At 38.8% G+C, this 19,223-nt stretch overlaps 1 protein-coding gene across 3 annotated transcripts in view; it reads right to left on the reverse strand.

Annotated features, from left to right (window-relative positions):
- Positions 1-19,223, reverse strand: part of BTD (biotinidase) — a 56,395-nt gene that overhangs the window by 35,356 nt on the left and 1,816 nt on the right. The window lies entirely within an intron of this gene.

Consider the following 19,223-nt stretch of genomic DNA (forward strand, 5'->3'; position numbering starts at 1 on the left):
GAGTAGGAAGGCTCTGAGCTCACCTCCTCCCATTTTGGGTACACCAAAATTACACCTATTTACAAAACAACTATATGAGAACAACCTGAAGGCTAGCAGAAAAGATTTTCTACAACTAAAGATATAAAGAAGGAGCCACAGGAGACTGGTAGGAGGGGCAAAGATGCAGTTTAGTCAACACCCACAAACTGGAGGGTAATTACAATTGTGGAGGCTCTCCCCAAGGAGTGAAGGGTCTGAGTCCTACACTGGGCTCCAGCCCAGGGGTCCTGCATAGAGAAGATGAGTCCACAGAAGGTCTCGCTTTGAAAGTCAGTGGGGATTGCATAGGGGAGAGCCAGAGGGCTGAAGGAAATACAGACTCTGCTCTTAAAGGGCACAAGCAAAATCTCACAGGCTCCTGGACCCAGGGCAGAGGCAGTAATTTGAAAGGACCCTGGGTCAGACCTACTTGCTGATCTTAGAGAGTCCTAGAGAGGCAAGAGGCAAATGGGGTCCCCCAGGGCACATAGATACTGATGGCGGCCATTTTGAGGTACTTGTTCTACCACGAGGACACTAGTGCTAGCAAGCACCATTCCGGAGTCCTCCCTCTAGCCTATTAGTGCTGGGGGCAGTGTTCGCTTCGGCAGCACATATACTAAAGTGCTGGGGGCTTAGCTGCCCATCAGCAGATGGGCACCAGCCGTGTATCCCCCAGGGCCACACAGCCAGCCACCCTGGGACCCAGCCCTGTCCAACAGCAGGCCTTCCAAAACATATAAAACAGGCCCAGATAGGTTCACTGGTAAATTCTACCAAACACTGAAGGAAGAAATTATACTAATTCTTTACAATCTCTTCTAGAAGACAGAATCAGAGAGCATGCAGTCATCCCTTGGTATCCATGGTTCCAGGATCTGCTGCAGATACTAAATCCACGGACGCTCCAGTCCCAGAGCCGGCCCTCAGTACACAAGGTTCCACAACTGTGGATTCAACCAACTGCAGATTGTGTGGTACTGTAGTATTTATTGAAAAAAAAATCCACGTATAAGTGGACTCATGCAATTTAAACCCGTGTTGTTCAAGGATCAACTGTACTTCCAAACTCATTCTATGAGGCTGGCATTACCCTAATGCAAAAACCAGACAAAGACATTACAAGAAAATAAAACTGCAAAAATCCTCAACAAAATATTAGCAAATCCAATCCAATAATTTATAAAAAGGATTATACACCATGACCAAATGAGATTTATTCCAGGCATGCTAGGCTGATTCAACATTTGAAAATTAGTTCGTGTAATCCATCACAACAATGGACTAAAAAAGAAAAATTGGATGCAGAAAAAGCATTTGAATACACTAATATGTATAAAATAGATAACTAATAAGAATCTGCTGTATAAAAAATAAATAAAATTAAATTTAAAATAAAGAAAAAGCATTTGATAAAATCCAAAACCTTCATGATAAAAACTCTCAGTAAACTAGGAATAGAGGGGGGACCTTCCTCAACATGATCAAGAGCATCTACCAAAAAACCTACAGTTAGCATCATACTTAATGGTGAGAAAAACTAAGTTTTCCTACTAAGATCAGGTATAAAACAAGGATGCTCCCTCTTGCCATTCTTTTTCAACATTGTACTAGAAGTTCTAGCTAATGCAATAAGACAATTAAAGGAAATAAAAGACATACAGATCGAGAAAGAAGATATAAACCTGTCTTTCTTTGCAGATGACATGATTATCTACGTAGAAAATCTGAAAGAACTGATAAAAATAAACCTCCTGGAACTAATAAGTGATTATAGCAAGGTTACAGGATAAAATGTTAATATACAAAAGTCTATTGCTTTCCTAGGGACTTCCCTGGTGGTCCAGTGGTTAAGAGGATGCAGGGATCCAATGCAGGGGATGTGGGTTCGATCCCTGGTCGGGGAACTGGGATCCCACATGCCACGGGGCAACTAAGCCCACACGCCGCCAACTACTGAGTCCACACGTCACAACTAGTGAGCCCACGTGCTGCACCTACAGAACCCATGTGCTCTGGAGCCCGTGCACCACAACGACAGAGCCCACGTGCTCTGCAGCCCATGTGCCACAACTAGAGAGAAGCCCATGAACCGCAACAAAAGATCCCACATGCTGCAACTAAGACCCGATGCAGCCAAAAATAAAATAAATAAATATTTTTTTAAAAAAGTCGATTGCTTTTCTATATACCAGCAATTAACAAGTGGAATTTGAAATGAAAAACACAATACCATTTACATTAGCACCCCAAAAATGAAATACTTAGGTATAAATCTAATGAAATATGTAAGAGATCTATAAGAGAAATCACCAAACTCTGATGAATGAAATGAGAGGATTCCATGTTCATGGAGAGGAAGAATCAATATCGTCAAGATGTCAGTTCTTCCCTACTTGATCTACAGATTGAATCCAATCCCAAATAAAATCCCAGCAAGTTATTTTGTGGATATCGATAAACTGATTCAAAAGTTTATATGGAGAAACGAAAGACCCAGAATAGCCAATACACTATTGAAGGAGAAGAACAAAGTCTGAGAACTGACACTATCCAACTTCAAGACTTACTATAAAACTACAGTAATCAAGTCAGTGTGGTATTGGCAAAAGAATAAACAAATACATCAATAAAAAAATAAAACAGAGAGCACAGAAACAGATCTACATAAATACAGTCAACTGATCTCTGACAGGAGCAAAGGCAATACACTGAAGCAAAGACAGTCTTTTCAACAAATAGTGCTGGAACAAGTAGACATTACATGTAAGAAAATCAGTCTAGACACAGATCTTACCCCCTATGTGTTTTGTCCAATACCACCAAACAATTAACTCAGTTCTGACACTATCTGCTTAAAGGTAGTGCCAGATCCCACAGCCTAAGGGCTCACTCCTTCCCCACTTTAGATGATAATTGCAAATCCAGGTTATCTGTGCTTCTGACTGACTAGTTATAGAGATTCCCACAACCCTCTCCTCCTGTTTGGTAATTTGCTAGAGCAACTTACAGAACTCAGAAACATTTATTTACATTAACAGTTAATTTAAAAAGACATGATAAAAGATAAAGATAAAAAAGCCAGATGAAGAGGCATATAGGAGCAAGGTATATGGGAAGGGGTGCCCTCTCCCTGTATCTCCAAATGTTCACCAACCCAGAAGCTCTCTGAACCCCGTCTTTTTGGGTATGCCTGATTAAATCACTGGCCATTGGTGACTGAACTCAAACTCCATCCCCTCCCCTCTCCCAGGAGGTCAGGGGCTAAATTACAACCCTTCAATCACATGGTTGATTACCCTGGCAATCAGACCTCATACTTAGGGGCTTTCCAAAATTTAACACATTAACATAAACTCAGGTGTGGTTGAAAGGGGCTTGTTATGAATATCAAAAGACACATATTGCCCTTATCACTTCGGAAATTCCAAGGGTTTTAGGAGCCCTGTGATAGAAATGGGGATGAATACTAAACATATATTTGTTATTATAAATTTCATCACATACACTCTTCACAAAAATTAACTCAAAATGGATCACAGATCTAAATGTAAAGTGTAAAACTACAAAACTCCTAGAAGATAACATGGGAGAGAACCTAGATAACCTTGAGTATGGTGATGACTTCTTAGATACAACGCCAAAGGCATGATCCATGAAAGAAATAACTGATAAGCTGGACTTCATTAAAATTAAAAACTTCTGTCCTGTGCCCAGAAATAAACTCACACACCTGAAACAGGAGGGAAGGGGGCAGGATACAACCTGTAAAAGAATGACATAGCTATTGGATAAAAAATAAACCGGTTAGAACCAACTAGGTCAAAGATGGAGGAAGATTCCACTTCCAGGAGACCTTGAGCCTAATTATATGTTCACTGTATACATTAGCATAAGCTACATGACACACCCACCAGCGCCATGACAGTTCCAAGGTTAACCATATAAGGTCAAAAAGTGGGCAGTTGCTCAATTCCTGGAAATCCCCACTCCTTCTCCAAAATAGTTGGAGTAATCCTTCCATTTGCTAGCCTATGAAATTACCCATCCCATAAAAACTAACCACCCCATATTTTGGGGCCTCTCGCCTTCTGAGATGGCCCACATATTATGTAGTGTGTTTCTCCCAGGGCCATTCTCGCCTTTTGAGATGGACCGTATTCTGTCTATGGAATGTGTATCTCTTTAAATAAATCCATTTCTTACCTATCACTTTCACTGAAAGTCTCTCACTGAATTCTTTCTGCGATGAGACATAAAGAAACTGAGCTTAAGTCCTGGGACCAGGTGTGTGATCGCAATTAAAAGAGAGTGGGTTCAATCCTAAAGATGCTACCAGAAAACTACTAGAGCTAATCAATGAATTTGTTAAGTAGCAGGATACAAAATTAATGCACAGAAATCTCTGGCATTCCTATACACTAATAATAAATAATGAAGTGAAATCAAGAAAACACTCCCATTTACCATTGCAACAAAAAGAATAAACTATCTAGGAATAAACCTACCTAAGCAGACAAAAGACCTATATGCAGAAAATTATAAGACACTGATAAAAGAAATTAAAGATGATACAAATAGATGGACAGATATACCATGTTCTTGGATTGGAAGAATCAACATTGTGAAAATGACTCTACTACCCAAAGCAACCTACAGATTCAATGCAATCCCTATCAAACTACCACTGGCATTTTTCACAGAAATAGAACAAAAAATTTCATAATTTGTATGGAAACACAAAAGACCCTGAATAGCCAAAGCAATCTTGAGAATGAAAAACGGAGCTGGAGGAATCAGGCTCCCTGACTTCAGACTATACTACAAAGCTATAGTAATCAAGACAGTATGGTACTGGCACAAAAACAGAAAGACAGATCAATGGAACAGGATAGAAAGCCCAGAGATAAACCCACGCACATATGGTCACCTTATCTTTGATAAAGGAGGCAGGAATGTACAGTGGAGAAAGGACAGCCTCTTCAATAAGTGGTGCTGGGAAAACTGGACAGGTACATGTAAAAGTATGAGATTAGGTCATTCCCTAACACCATACAAAAAAATAAACTCAAAATGGATTAAAGACCTAAATGTAAGGCCAGAAACTATCAAACTCTTAGAGGAAAACATAGGCAGAACACTCTATGACATAAATCACAGCAAGATCCTTTTTGACCCACCTCCCAGAGAAATGGAAATAAAAGCAAAAATAAACAAATGGGACCTAATGAAACTTCAAAGCTTTTGCACAGCAAAGGAAACCATAAACAAGACCAAAAGACAACCCTCAAAATGGGAGAAAATATTTGCAAATGAAGCAACTGACAAAGGATTAATCTCCCAAATTTATAAACAGCTTATGCAGCTCAATAACAAAAAACAAACAACCCAATCCAAAAATGGGCAGAAGACCTAAATAGACATTTCTCCAAAGAAGATATACAGACTGCCAACAAACACACGAAAGAATGCTCAACATCATTAATCATTAGAGAAATGCAAATCAAAACTACAATGAGATATCATCTCACACTGGTCAGAATGGCTATCATCAAAAAACCTACAAACAACAAATGCTGGAGAGGGTGTTGAGAAAAGGGAACACTCTTGCACTGCTGGTGTGAATATGAATTGGTACAGCCACTATGGAGAACAGTATGGAGGTTCCTTAAAAAACTACAAATAGAACTACCATATCACCCAGCAATCCCACTACTGGGCACATACCCTGAGAAAACCATAATTCAAAAAGAGTCATGTACCAAAATGTTCATTGCAGCCCTATTTACAATAGCCCGGAGATGGAAACAACCTAAGTGTCCATTAGATCCATCAACCTAAGTGTCCATCCATCAGATGAATGGATAAAGAAGATGTGGCACATATATACAATGGAATATTACTCAGCCATAAAAAGAAATGAAATTGAGCTATTTGTAAGGAGGTGGATGGACCTAGAGTCTGTCATACGAGTGAAGTAAGTCAGAAAGAGAAAGACAAATACCGTATGCTAACACATATATATGGAATCTAAGAAAAAAAATGTCATGAAGAACCTAGGGGTAAGACAGGAATAAATACACAGACCTACTAGAGAATGGACTTGAGAATATGGGGAGGGGGAAGGGTAAGCTGTGACAAAGCGAGAGAGAGGCATGGACATATATACACTACCAAATGTAAGGTAGATGGCTAGTGGTAAGTAGCTGCATAGCACAGGGATATCAGCTCGGTGCCCTGTGACCACCTAGAGGGGTGGGATAGGGAGGGTGGGAGGGAAGGAGATGCAAGAAGGAAGAGATATGGGAACATATGTATATGTATAACTGATTCACTTTGTTATAAAGCAGAAAATAACACACCATTGTAAAGCAATTATACTCCAATAAAGATGTAAAAAAAAAAAAAAAAAGAGAGAGAGAGAGAGAGTGGATTCAAGTCCCAATCTGGGTTTTGGCTGTGTTCGAGTCCCAATCTGAGGTGTGCAGTTTCACACCTATGGTCAATTAATCTTCAATAAAGGAGGCAAGAATTTACAATGGAGAAAAGTCAGTCTCTTCAGCAAGTGGTGTTAAGAAAGCTGGACAGCCGCATGTAAATCAATGAAGTCACAACATACCTTCACACTATACACAAAAATAAACTCAAAATTGTTTAAGACTAAAATATAAGACAGGACACCACAAAACTCATAAAAGAGAACATAGGAGTTCTCTCGCAAAACATTCTCTGATGTGAATCACACCAATGTTTCTTTAGGTCAGTCTTCCAAGGCAATAGAAATAAAAGCAAAAATAAACAGGACCTAATCAAACTCATAAGCTTTTGTACAGCAAAGGAAACCATAAACAAAATGAAAAGACAACCTATGGACGGGGAGAAAGTATTTGCAAATGATGCGACTGACAGGGGCTTAATTTCCAAAATATACAAACAGCTCATACAACTCAATAACAATAAAACCCAAATACCTCAATCAAAAAGTGGGCAGAAGATCTAAATAGACATTTCTCCAAAGAAGACATATAGATGGCCAACAGGCACGTGAAAAGATGCTCAACATTGCTAACTATTAGAGAAATGCAAATCAAAACTACAGTGAGGTATCACCTCACGCTGGCCAGAATGCCCATCATTAAAAAGTCTAAAAATAAATGCCGGAGAGGGTGTGGAGAAAAGGGAACCCCCCTACACTGTGGGTGGGAATGTAAATAGGTGCAGCCACTATGGAGAACAGTATGGAGATTCCACAAAAAACTAAAAACAGAGTTGCCATATGATCCAGCAATCCCTTCTTGGGTATAGATCCAAAGAAAACACTAATTCAAAAAGATACATGCACTCCTATGTTCATAGAAGCACTTTTTACAACAGCCAAACATGGAAGCAACCTAAATGTCCATCAACAGATGAATGGATAAAGAAGATGTCATATATATACATACATACAAACATATACACACACACACACACACACACACACACACACACACACACACACTGGAATACTACTCAGCCATAAAAAAGAATGAAATAATGTCATTTGCAGCAACATGGATGGACCTAGAGATTATCATACTAAGTGAAGTAAGTCAGACAGAGAAAGACGAATAGTATATGATATCGCTTGTATGTGGAATCTAAAATATGACACAAATGAACTTATTTATGAAACAGACTCAGACATAGAAAACAAACTTATGAATACCAAAGGGAAAAGGGGGTAGGGGAGGGATAAATTAGGAGTTTGGGATTAGCAGATACAAACTACTCTATATAAAATAGATAAACAACAAGGTCCTTCTGTATAGCACAGGAAACTATACTCAATATCCTGTAATAAACCATATTGAAAAAGAATGTATACATATGTATAACTGAATCACTTTGCTGTATACCAGAAATTAACACAACATTGTAAATCAACTATACCTCAAATTAAAAACAAAACAAAACAAAAAAAACAACAACAACTTCTGCTCTGTGTAAGACAATGTCAAGAGAATAAGACAAGCCACAGACTAGGAGAAAATATCTGCAAAAGATAAAAGATGGTTACCCAAAATATAAAAAGATCTCTTAAATTCAACAATAAGAAAACAAACAAATCAATTCAAAATAGGCAAAAGATCTGAACAATCACCTCACCAAAGAAGATATATAGATGACAAATAAGCATATGAAAAGATGCTTCACATCATATATCATTAGGAAACTGCAAGTTAAAACAATGATAGATACCACTAAACACCTAATAAATGGTGAAAACTGAGAATTGAGAACCCTGACAACACCAAATGCTGGCAAGGATGTGGAGCAACATGAACTCTCATTCACAGCTGGTGGGAATACAAAGGTACAGCCACTTTGGGAAAAAAACTGGTAGTTCCTTAAAACCTAAACATACAGTTCTCTTACCATGTGATCCAGCAGCCATATACCTGTATTTCCCCAAATGAGTTGAAAACTTATGTCCACGCAAAAACCTGCACGTAAGTGTTTACAGCCACTTTATTCATAAGTGCCAATACTTGGAAACAACTGAGAGTAAGTGAATGGATAAACCGTGGTCCATCCAAACAATGGAATATTGTTCAGCATTAAGAAGAAAGGAACTATTAAGCCATGAAAAGACATGGAGGAAACTTAGATGCATTTTACTAAGTGAAAGAAGCCAATCTGAAAAGGGTATATATGTGTGACTTCAACTATATGACATTCTGGAAAAGGCAAAACTGTGGAGACAGTAAAAAGTTCAGAAGGGAGGGCTAAACAGGTGGAGCACAGAGGATTTTTAGGGCAGTGAAGCCATTCTGTATGATACTAGAGTGGGGGATACATTTCATTATACATTTGTCAAACCCCACAAAATGTACATATAACACTAAGTGAATCCTAATGTGAATTACAAACTTTGGGTAATAATGATATTATCCAAATAATAATGCAATACCCAGTGCAATAATGCAATAATGATGTCAGACAAACATATCAACACCTGCCTGCCAGCAAAAGTAACTATCTGACATAGAAACTGGTACATCTCATCTTGGGTTTTGAAGGGGGAAAAAGTATCCCCTGAGAAGTTATAACAAAGGTTTCCTTATGTGGGTTTAGGATTCAAATTCACAGATGTGGGATTCCCTGGTGGTGCAGTGGTTGAGAGTCTGCCTGCCGATGCAGGGGACACGGGTTCGTGCCCTGGTCCGGGAAGATCCCACATGCCGCGGAGCGGCTGAGCCCGTGAGCCATGGCCACTAAGCCTGCGTGTCTGGAGCCTGTGCTCCGCAACGGGAGAGGCCACAACAGTGAGAGGCCTGCGTACCGCAAAAAAAACAAAAACAAAAACAAAATTTTACTCCAGTTAAAAGAGAAAACTGAATCAAGCCAACAATCACAGAAGAAATAACAAAGTTATCATACAACTATTCCCTTTCCATCCTCCACCCTCAAAGCAGGCCCAGACAGTTTCCAGAGGAATTCTTCCTAATTATAAAGGAGCAGATAATCCCAATGCTACTCAGTGTACCAGAACATAGTAAAAGAAGAAAAGTTTTTCTAATGAAGTGAGGAAATTCTGGTAACAAAATATAACAAAGTTCCACGATGTTATCTAGAATCCCGGATCTTCCTCTCTGTGCTTCTCTGTCCTCAGCATGCAGCAGCTACCGTCTTCAGGGTCACCTCGTGGTCACAAGAAGACTGCTACAAGTCCAATGCCATGCTGCGTGGAAGAGTAGGAGGGTATCTGTTCAATCAGCTTTCCCCAAAGCCCTGCCCACTGACTTCATTTAAATTGCTCTGGCCAGGGAATTCCCTGGCAGTCCAGTGGTAAGGACTCGGCACTTTCACTGCCGTGGCCCAGGTTCCATCCCTGGTCAGGGAAATAAGATCCTGCAAGCCACGCAGCGTGGCCCAAAAAACAAAAATTCCTCTGGCCAACAAGGGAACTCACGACCACTCCGAGCTATAAGGAAGGCTGGGGAGTAAGCTGCATTACCATTTTGAATAAAATCAAGATTTTGCCAGATAAAATACAGGAGGCACAGTTAAGTTTGAGTTTGGATGTTGGAACATACGCTGAAAAATTATTCATTATTTACCTGAAATTCAAATTTAGCTGAGAGTCCTGGGTGCCCTGTTTTGTTCATTTTGTTTTTCTAAATCTGGCAATTCTACCCATAATTGGCCAAGTAACCATTACCCTGATTTTTATAGTTATCACTTCCTTTAAAAAATAAATAAAGCTTTATCACCTAATGTATATCCTTAGGCAGTATACTTTAGTCTTTCCAATTAAAAAGAATTGATATATCCTTTAAGTCTCTTTTAATCTATAGGTTCCTTTTCCATTCCTTTTATTTCCTTAAAATCAGCCTGTTGGAGAAGCCTGGTCATTTTACCTGTAGATTTTCCAATAGAATGCATTTTGCTTGCACATACATGGTAAGATTCAAACTTTTCCCCTTTCCTTGGTACTTTTTGCAAATCGACAGTTGAATCCAGAGGTTGTACTGGACTCAGGTTCCATCCCTTTAGGAAGACTATGGGTGGTAGTATGTTCTTTCAACATGAGGCTTATGTCTGACTTTCTTTTTATGATCTTAGCACAAAACATTAACCCTTAATACTATTTTCTATTCGTTAGGGATTGCAAAATGCTGGTATTCTAATTCTACCATTTCATTTTTATTCATTAATTGGAATACTTTTCAAAAAGAGGTATTTTATTTTATCTACTATTTGGTTATCTAATGGTACAGTTCATAAAGGAAAGGCAGGATAAATGCTAGATTCTCTCTCCCATTCTTTTTTTTTTTTTCAATTTTTATTGGAGTATAGTTGATTTACAATGTTGTATTAGTTTCAGGTATACAGCAAAGTGAATCAGTTATACATACACATATATCCACTCTTTTTTTAGATTCTTTTCCCATATAGGACATCACAGAGTACTGAGTAGAGTTACCTGTCCTATACAGTAGGTTCTTATTAGTTATCTATTTTATATATAGTAGTGTGTATATGTCAATCCCAACCCCCACTTCATCCCTGCCCCCTTATCCCCTGGTAACCATAAGTTTGTTTTCTACATCTGTGACTCTACTTCTGTTTTGTAAATAAGTTCATCCGTACCCTTTTTTTTTAGATTCCACATATAAGTAATATCTTATGATATTTGTGTTTCTGTATCTGACTTACTTCACTCAGTATGACAATCTCTAGGTCGATCCATGTGGCTGCAAATGGCACTATTTTGTTCTTTTTTATGGCTGAGTAACATTCCATTGTATATATGTACTACATCTTCTTTATCCATTCCTCTGTTGATGGATATTTAGGTTACTTCCATGTCCTGGCTATTGTAAATAGTGCTGCAATGAACTTTGGGGTGCATGTATCTTTTCGAATTACGGTTTTCTCCGGGTATATGCCTAGGAGTGGGATTGCTTCTCTCCCATTCTTTTTATTTTTATTTATTTATTTACTTATTTTAATTTTATTTTTTATTTATTTGCTTTTGGCTGTCTTGGGTCTTCATTGCTGTGCGCGGGCTTTCTCTAGTTGCGGTGAGTGGGGGCTACTCTTTCTTGTGGTGCACAGGCTTCTCACTGTGGTGGCTTCTCTTGTTGCAGAGCATGGGCTCCAGGCATGTGGGCTTCAGTAGTTGTGGCACGTGGGCTCAGTAGTTGTGGCCCCCAGGCTCTAGAGCGCAGGCTCACTAGTTGTGGCACACGGGCTTAGTTGCTCCGCGGCATGTGGGATCTTGCCAGACCAGGGTTCAAACCTGTGTCCCCTGCATTGGCAGGTGGATTCCCAACCACTGCGCCACCAGGGAAGTCCCTCCCCTTCTTTTAAAAATCAGTTTTCAAGATAAGAAACTGGTATCTCTATTATTTTCTGAAGGTGACCAATTTTTTAAAAGTATTATGAACTCATGGATTTAAACATATTTCATGGATTTCTTTCCATTGCAATTATTATCATTATTGAAACTCATCCTACATTACCCTAATAGTTTCTGATACCTTTTTTGTAATCTAACATTAAAAGATGTCCCAACCTTATTGTGTACATTTCCTGGCTCAGCTCTGAAGTGGCCATTTTGCCAAGAAGCCTTGCATACAAAACGATTCTTTGAAAAGACTAATGAAATAAACAAGACTCCATCAAGACTGATCAAGGAGAAAAGTAAACAAATACACACATGAACATGAAAAAATTAAAAGGGAACATAACTGTGATTACAACAAAAATTTTAGAACTGATTATTGGATGCCCTAGAACAAATCTATGTTAAAGGGATATGTGGATGAAATACACAATTTTCTAGGAAAATAAAACTTACCAAAACTAAGTCCAAAAAAGATAGAAAAATGAAGCTGACCAATTGCCCAAGAAAAATTAAATTATCAGGACTGCCCTGGTGGTCCAGTGGTTAGGACTTTGCCTTCCAATGCAAGGGGTGCGGGTTCGATCCCTGATTGGGGAGCTAAGTTCCCACATGCCTTGGGGCCAAAAAACCAAAACAGAAGCACTATTGTAACAAACTCAATAAAGACTTAAAAAAAAAATGGTCCACATCAAAAAAATATATCTTAAAAAAAAAAAAGAAAAAGTCAATTATCAAAGACTCTCTAAAGGCACCAATACTGGTATATTTTTCAGTGGAATTCTCCCAAACATTCAAGGGAAAGATACATACTGTATCTTTATTATACAAACATATTTATACATACATATTTTATACAAACTATTCTGAAAAATTTTAAAAGACAGTATAACCTTGAAACCCAAGCTAGATAAGGATAGTTTAAGAAAGGAAAATAGGGGGCTTCCCTGGTGGCGCAGTGGTTGAGAGTTCACCTGCCGATGCAGGGGACACGGGTTCGTGCCCCGGTCCGGGAGGATCCCACATGCCGTGGAGCGGCTGGGCCCGTGAGCCATGGCCGCTGAGCCTGCACATCCAGAGCCTGTGCTCCGCAACGGGAGAGGCCACAACAGTGAGAGGCCCGCATACGGCAAAAAAAAAAAAAAGCAAACTAACTAAGCAATGTCTAAGAAGAAAATCATCATGACCAAGTTGGGTTTATCACAAGAATGATGGATCATTTAATATGAGAAAGTGTATCAACTTAATTCACCACAGTAATAAATTAAAGGAAATTAAAATGTGACTTATCAGCGCTTCTTATCTATATTGTACTGGAGGTCTTAGCCAGTGCAATAAGATAATAAAAAGAAGTATAACCAAAGAAGAAATGCAGATGGCCAACAAACACATGAAAGGATGCTCAACATCACTAATCATCAGGAAAATGCAAATCAAAACCACAATAAGATATCACTTTACACCTGTCAGAATGGCTATCATCAAAAAGAACACAAATAACAAATGTGGTGAGGATGTGGAGAAAGGGAATCCTTGTACACTGTTGGCAGGAATGTTAATTGGTATAGTCACTGTGGAAAACAGTAGGGGGGTTCCTCAAAAAAATAAAAATAAAACGACCATATGACCCAGCAATTCTACTCCTGGGTATATATCTAAAAAAACCCCAAAACGCTAATTTCAAAAAGATACAAGCACCCCAGTGTTCACAGCAGCACTATATACAGTTGCTAAGATATGGAAGCAACCTAAGCGTCCAACAGATGAACAGGTAGAGAAGATGTGGTGCCTGTGTGTACATGCCTACACACATACATACACACACATAATGGAATACTACTCAGCCATATAAAAGAATGCGGTTTTGCCATTTGCAACAACATGGATGGACTTGGAGAGTATTATGTCAAGTGAAATAAGTCAGAGAAAGACAAATACTGTGTGATATAACTTATATGTGGAATCTAAAAAATACAACAAACTAGTGAATATAACAAAAAAGAAGTAAAACTCAGAGATGTAGAGGACAAACTAGTGGTTACCAGTGGGGAGAGGGAAGAGGGAAGGGGCATTAAGAGGTGCAAACTATTATGTATATAGTAAGCTACAAGGATATATTGTATAACATAGGGAATATAGCCAATATTTTATAATAACTATAAATGGAGTATAACCTTTAAAAAATAAAAATAAAATAAATTTAGGAATGTTAAAAAAAGAAAAAGAAGTATAAAAGATATAAGAATAGGAAAAGAAGAAACAAAACTTTCATTAATGATATGATTATCTACAAAGAAACCCAAGAGCATCTATAAGCAAATTATAATTAATAAGAAAATACAGTAGTTAAATTTAAGACCAGCATAAGAAAATTAATTGCATTCTAATACATTGGCCCCCCCAAAACTAGAAAATGCAAATAACTAAACAGTAAGATACTTAGAAATAAACATAAGAAAAGATTTTAATTAAAAGATTAAGGAAGAGTAAAATAAATGGAGAGACATATAATGCTCATGGCAAGAGAGACTCAATATAAAGATACTGTTCTATCCAAATTAATTTATGAACAATGTAATTCCAATGAGTATTTCATGGAATTCGAGAAACTGATTCTATAATATGTACGAAAGAGAAAAAGGCTATGAATAAACCTAGAGGCGGAATAACGGCCCCGCAAAGATGTTCACATCCTAATCCCCAGAATCTGTGAGTATGTTAGGTTACATGGTAAAGGGGAATTAAGGTTGCTAATTAGCTGACTCTGAGATAGGGAGATTATCCCGGAAAACTTAATGTAATCACCAGCATCCTTGGGAGTGAAAGAGGGAGGCAGAAGAAGGGATGGCAGCATTAGAAGGACTTGGCCTGATACTGCTCACTTTGAAGATGGAGTCAAGAACTTGAGAGGCCTCTAGCAGCTAGAAGGAGAAAGGCATGGATTCTCTCCTAGAGCCTCCAGAAAGGAACGTGCTCCTGCCAACACCTTGCTGTTGTCCCAGTGAACCCCATTTCAGATTTCTGAACTACAGAACTGTTAAAATAATAAATTTATGTTGTTTTAAGCCATTAATTTTGTGGTAATTTTTTACAGCAGTGATAGGAAACTAATTACAATAGATAAGATGGTTTCAAAAGAACAAAGTAGGACTTGTCCTAAAATAAAGACTTATTTTAAAAATATAGAAATTAAGATAGTGTAGGACTGGTGTTGGGATAGGAAAAGAACAGAGAGTCCAGAGACAGACCACACATATATGGCAACTTGATAGATAACATGGATCAGTGGGATAAGAATGAACTATACCATCAAAGGTGCTTGGACAACAGGTAGTTTAGTAAATTGACTACAAAAATGGCTAGCAATTATTCCTCTCTCTGTGTTCATTTTCCTTCATCATGTAACATTAATGCCATCCCACTCAGAGACTGAGCTCTACCTATAACTTACTTTGGCTAATGCGATGTTAGCAAACATGGGAACACAAAGGCTTCTGCCATGGGATTTGTCCCCTTTTGCAACCTGCTGCCAATAAAAGAAGCCCAGGGAAGCCTGCTGAATGATGAAAGATATATGGCACAGTGGGGATAAGCCTGCCACCGTTGGGGACCCAGGGTCAACTTCCAGTGGCAGAGTGACCTAGCTGACTAGCAACTGATCACAGACACATGAAGAAGCCCAGCTGAGCCCAGCCTCACAGGATTATAAATTAAATAAATGGTGGTTGTTTTAGGTCACTGAGTTTTAGAGTGGTTAATTACACATCAAAATCTAATTGATATATATATTATATGGAAAAAAACCCTGGATTGCTACTTCTCATCATATATATAAATCAATTTCAGGTAGACCAAGAGGCTTAAATATTAAAAAAAACTAAACTTTTTAATGAAAATATAGAAAAAAACTCCATATAACCTCAGTTTAGGGAAAGTTTTTTCAAGCAAGATACAAAGAGTATAAAATAAAGGAAAAGAATTGTCAGTTGTGGGAATTCCCTGGTGGTCTAGTGGTTAGGACTCCACACTTCCACTGCACGGGACGTGGGTTCAATTCCTGGTTGGGGAACTAAGATCCCACAAGCCACATGCCACAGCCGAAAAACAAAATTGTCAGTTGTGACCACACACCGAAAAAACACAAAATTTTGTACCTCAAAAGTAACAAAGTTAAAAGATGAAGAATAAGTATCCAGAATATATAAAGAACATGTACAGATAAATAAAAAGATAAACAATCCAATAAAGGACAAAAGATATAAACAGGTAATTCACAGCAGAAATCCCAATGGTAAATCCAAATATATAACTATATAATCTATACCTAGATATCTTCATTAGTAGTCAGAGAAATGGAAATGAAAATCCATTTCACAACCATCAAATTGGCAAAAAATTTTAAATTCCACAATTGAGGGTGCAGAGAAAGGGGAGTTCTTATATACAGAAGTTAGGGGTATAAATTGGTACAATAACTTTTGAGACCAATTTGGTAATATCTAGTAAAATTGATGACCCACCCCCGTTAAAGCAGGCAGTTAGCTAGATAGGAGCAGAGAAGGAAGGGCAGGGGCCAAATGGCAGGAAACCACACATCTTGTAAACAATGGGGGTCCTTGGGCAGACAAAGAAAAGCAGGAACCTCCAGACTGACAGGAAACTACACATTTGGGGGGTGATAAGTGTCCTGGAGACAAAGAAAGGTGGGGAAAGGCGGGAATCTCCAGTGTCTGAATGTAACATTTCACTCACTATGCCCTCATTACAATAAAATTAGCCTCACAGATAAGAAGTACTCATCATACACCAATGTCATGACACTTCTGATCAAGGCTAAATAAGGACAGAAATCCCTCCTCCCCTTGGGAAGGTGGAGCTGGGAGGAAAATCAGGGAATATGAACCCATCCCTTCCCTCCCCAGTGAATATTCCACCCCTTCATTTCTATGCCCCACAAACCAGCTTGCTGAAGAAACTCAGTGCAGCTACTCACCTGAGACTGCCTGCTCTCCCCTTGAGAGCATACTTTCTCTTAAATAAATCCTCACTTTGCTTTCTTGACCTCCCTGTCTCATCTCTGAATTCTTTCTGCTATGAGATAAGAACCTACCCTCTGATAACACTGCTAGATACATATACATAAAAACTCACACAAGTGCACAAGGAGACATGCAAGAATATTCAAAGAAAACTGTTTATAACACTAAAAAACTTAAAACAACCTAAATGCCAATCACCTAAAGAATGCACAGGTGGGAATTATAAACACCAAATTCAAGATAGTGGTTACCTCTACAGCACAGGGCAGGAGATGTGATGGGGGAAGGAAACATAGGGGTTTCGTTCTATTTGTTAAGTGTTTCTTAAGCTAGCGCTGGACACATGGGTGTGTGTTAATCTCTGTTCTTATTCATGTGTCTGAAAGATGTCATAAATGACATCTTTAAGTATATATAAATATATATAAAATATATTTAAAAAAATATCGGGACTTCCCTGGTGGTGCAGTGGTTAAGAAACTACCTGCCAGTGGAGGGGACATGGGTTCGAGCCCTGGTCTGGGAAGATCCCACATGCCACGGAGCAACTAAGCCCGTGCGCCACAACTACTGAGCCTGTGCTCTAGAGCCCATGAGCCACAACTACTGAGCCCGCGTGCCACAACTACTGAAGCCTGTGTGCCTAGAGCCCATGCTCTGCAACAAGAGAAGCCACCACAATGAGAAGCCCGCGCACCGCAATGAAAAGTAGCCCCCACTTGCCATAACTAGAGAAAGCTCTCAGGCAGCAACAAAGACCCAACACAGCCAATAAATAAATAAATAGATTAAAAAAAAAAAAGCTAAAGGAAGGGGCTGTAATGAAAGCTGATGGCAAAACAGAAGAAACAAATGAAAACAGAAAACATTTAAAAACTGATACCATGTTTCATATGTGATGGTTGACCAACCCCTGGGCCACAGGCCACCTCCGAGTGTGGAGTACTTGCATATGGAGAAATACTATGTTATGACTTCTAAGCCATTTGACATAAATCATTTATGTCCTCATAGCAGTTAGTTTACCCATTAAAACATAATTCTGGGGCCTAAGAAGTTACTATAGAAGCTGTCTATTTTAAATCTTTAGCAAGTATATTTTCTCCAGGTATTATTTTGCAACTCTAAGGAAATGAACTGGTTGCCTGGATGTTCTCTTCGCCCAGATGTAAGAAAGCCACCAAATATCTCCCTCATAATCTCAGGTCCAGAGCCCACAAATACAGTAACCAGTATGCTCTCTGGAGAGCATGTAATCATTACTTTAGCCTTTTCTGTTAAAAAGAAACCTAGACTTACTCCTCCTTTGACCTCTTTCCACGAATAAACAAACAAGGCAAAACAAATAAAATTCCATGTCTACCACCAATGAAAGTAATAAAGAATGTGGTTAACGCTTACAATGTCTGCACAAAAGGCCTTGGGTAAGTTACAAAAGAATCCTGGAATCCTGTCATTGCCGTTGGATTGAAAGCAGTTGCTCCAAGTGCCTGCAAATCTTGGGGTGAGACTCTCAGCACTTTTGCTGAATCATCAGACCCAAGTGAACCATGGAATGTTGGGCCCTGAACTCAAAGCTGTAAGGTGAAGCAAATTTCCACAGTCTCACCGACTCCCTCTGCTAAAGGGCAGAGTCCAGTCAGTTGAGAATTTGTCCCTTTCCACAATTGGTTATTCTGAATTCAGGGGATTTGTTCCAATTCATAGTTTAGTTTTCTCACTTTATACTGAGTGATTCTGTCAGTGATTCTTTTGGGACAGAAGAACACAGTTCTTCTTTGAACACAAGTCCACATGAACTGACTAACTGCCATCTACATGGTTTGTGCTACTGATGTCAAACCAGCCTTGAACCCATAAATCCAAATTAAGCAACAGTTTTTGGTAACAGACAATCACACATTTAATTATTAACTCATGCCTCTAGCATGAGTACAGAGCTAGTGGTTCTCAAGTCAGGCTGCAAATCAATTTAGGTAGCAGCTTTAAAAAAAATACAGGTGCCTAATTTGTCTTAAGATGCTGATTCAGAAGATGTGGGGTAGTGCCCAAGCAACTGTTTGTTTAAAAAGCTTTCCTAGTGATTCTGATGCTTGGGGATAGAAACTGTCATACAGGTACTGATATAAACAATCCCACATGGTAGAGAGGTATAGGGTCTATGCTTCTCAAACAGGGGCAGGAGACACTGTACCAAGGACTATTCAAAGCCACACAAAGAGCACTGTGCATCTTTCTGGAATGTCAATTTTATTTGACAGGTAAATATT

Source organism: Lagenorhynchus albirostris, chromosome 5 (genome assembly GCF_949774975.1).
Source record: "Lagenorhynchus albirostris chromosome 5, mLagAlb1.1, whole genome shotgun sequence".
Classification (NCBI taxonomy): Eukaryota; Metazoa; Chordata; class Mammalia; order Artiodactyla; family Delphinidae; genus Lagenorhynchus; species Lagenorhynchus albirostris.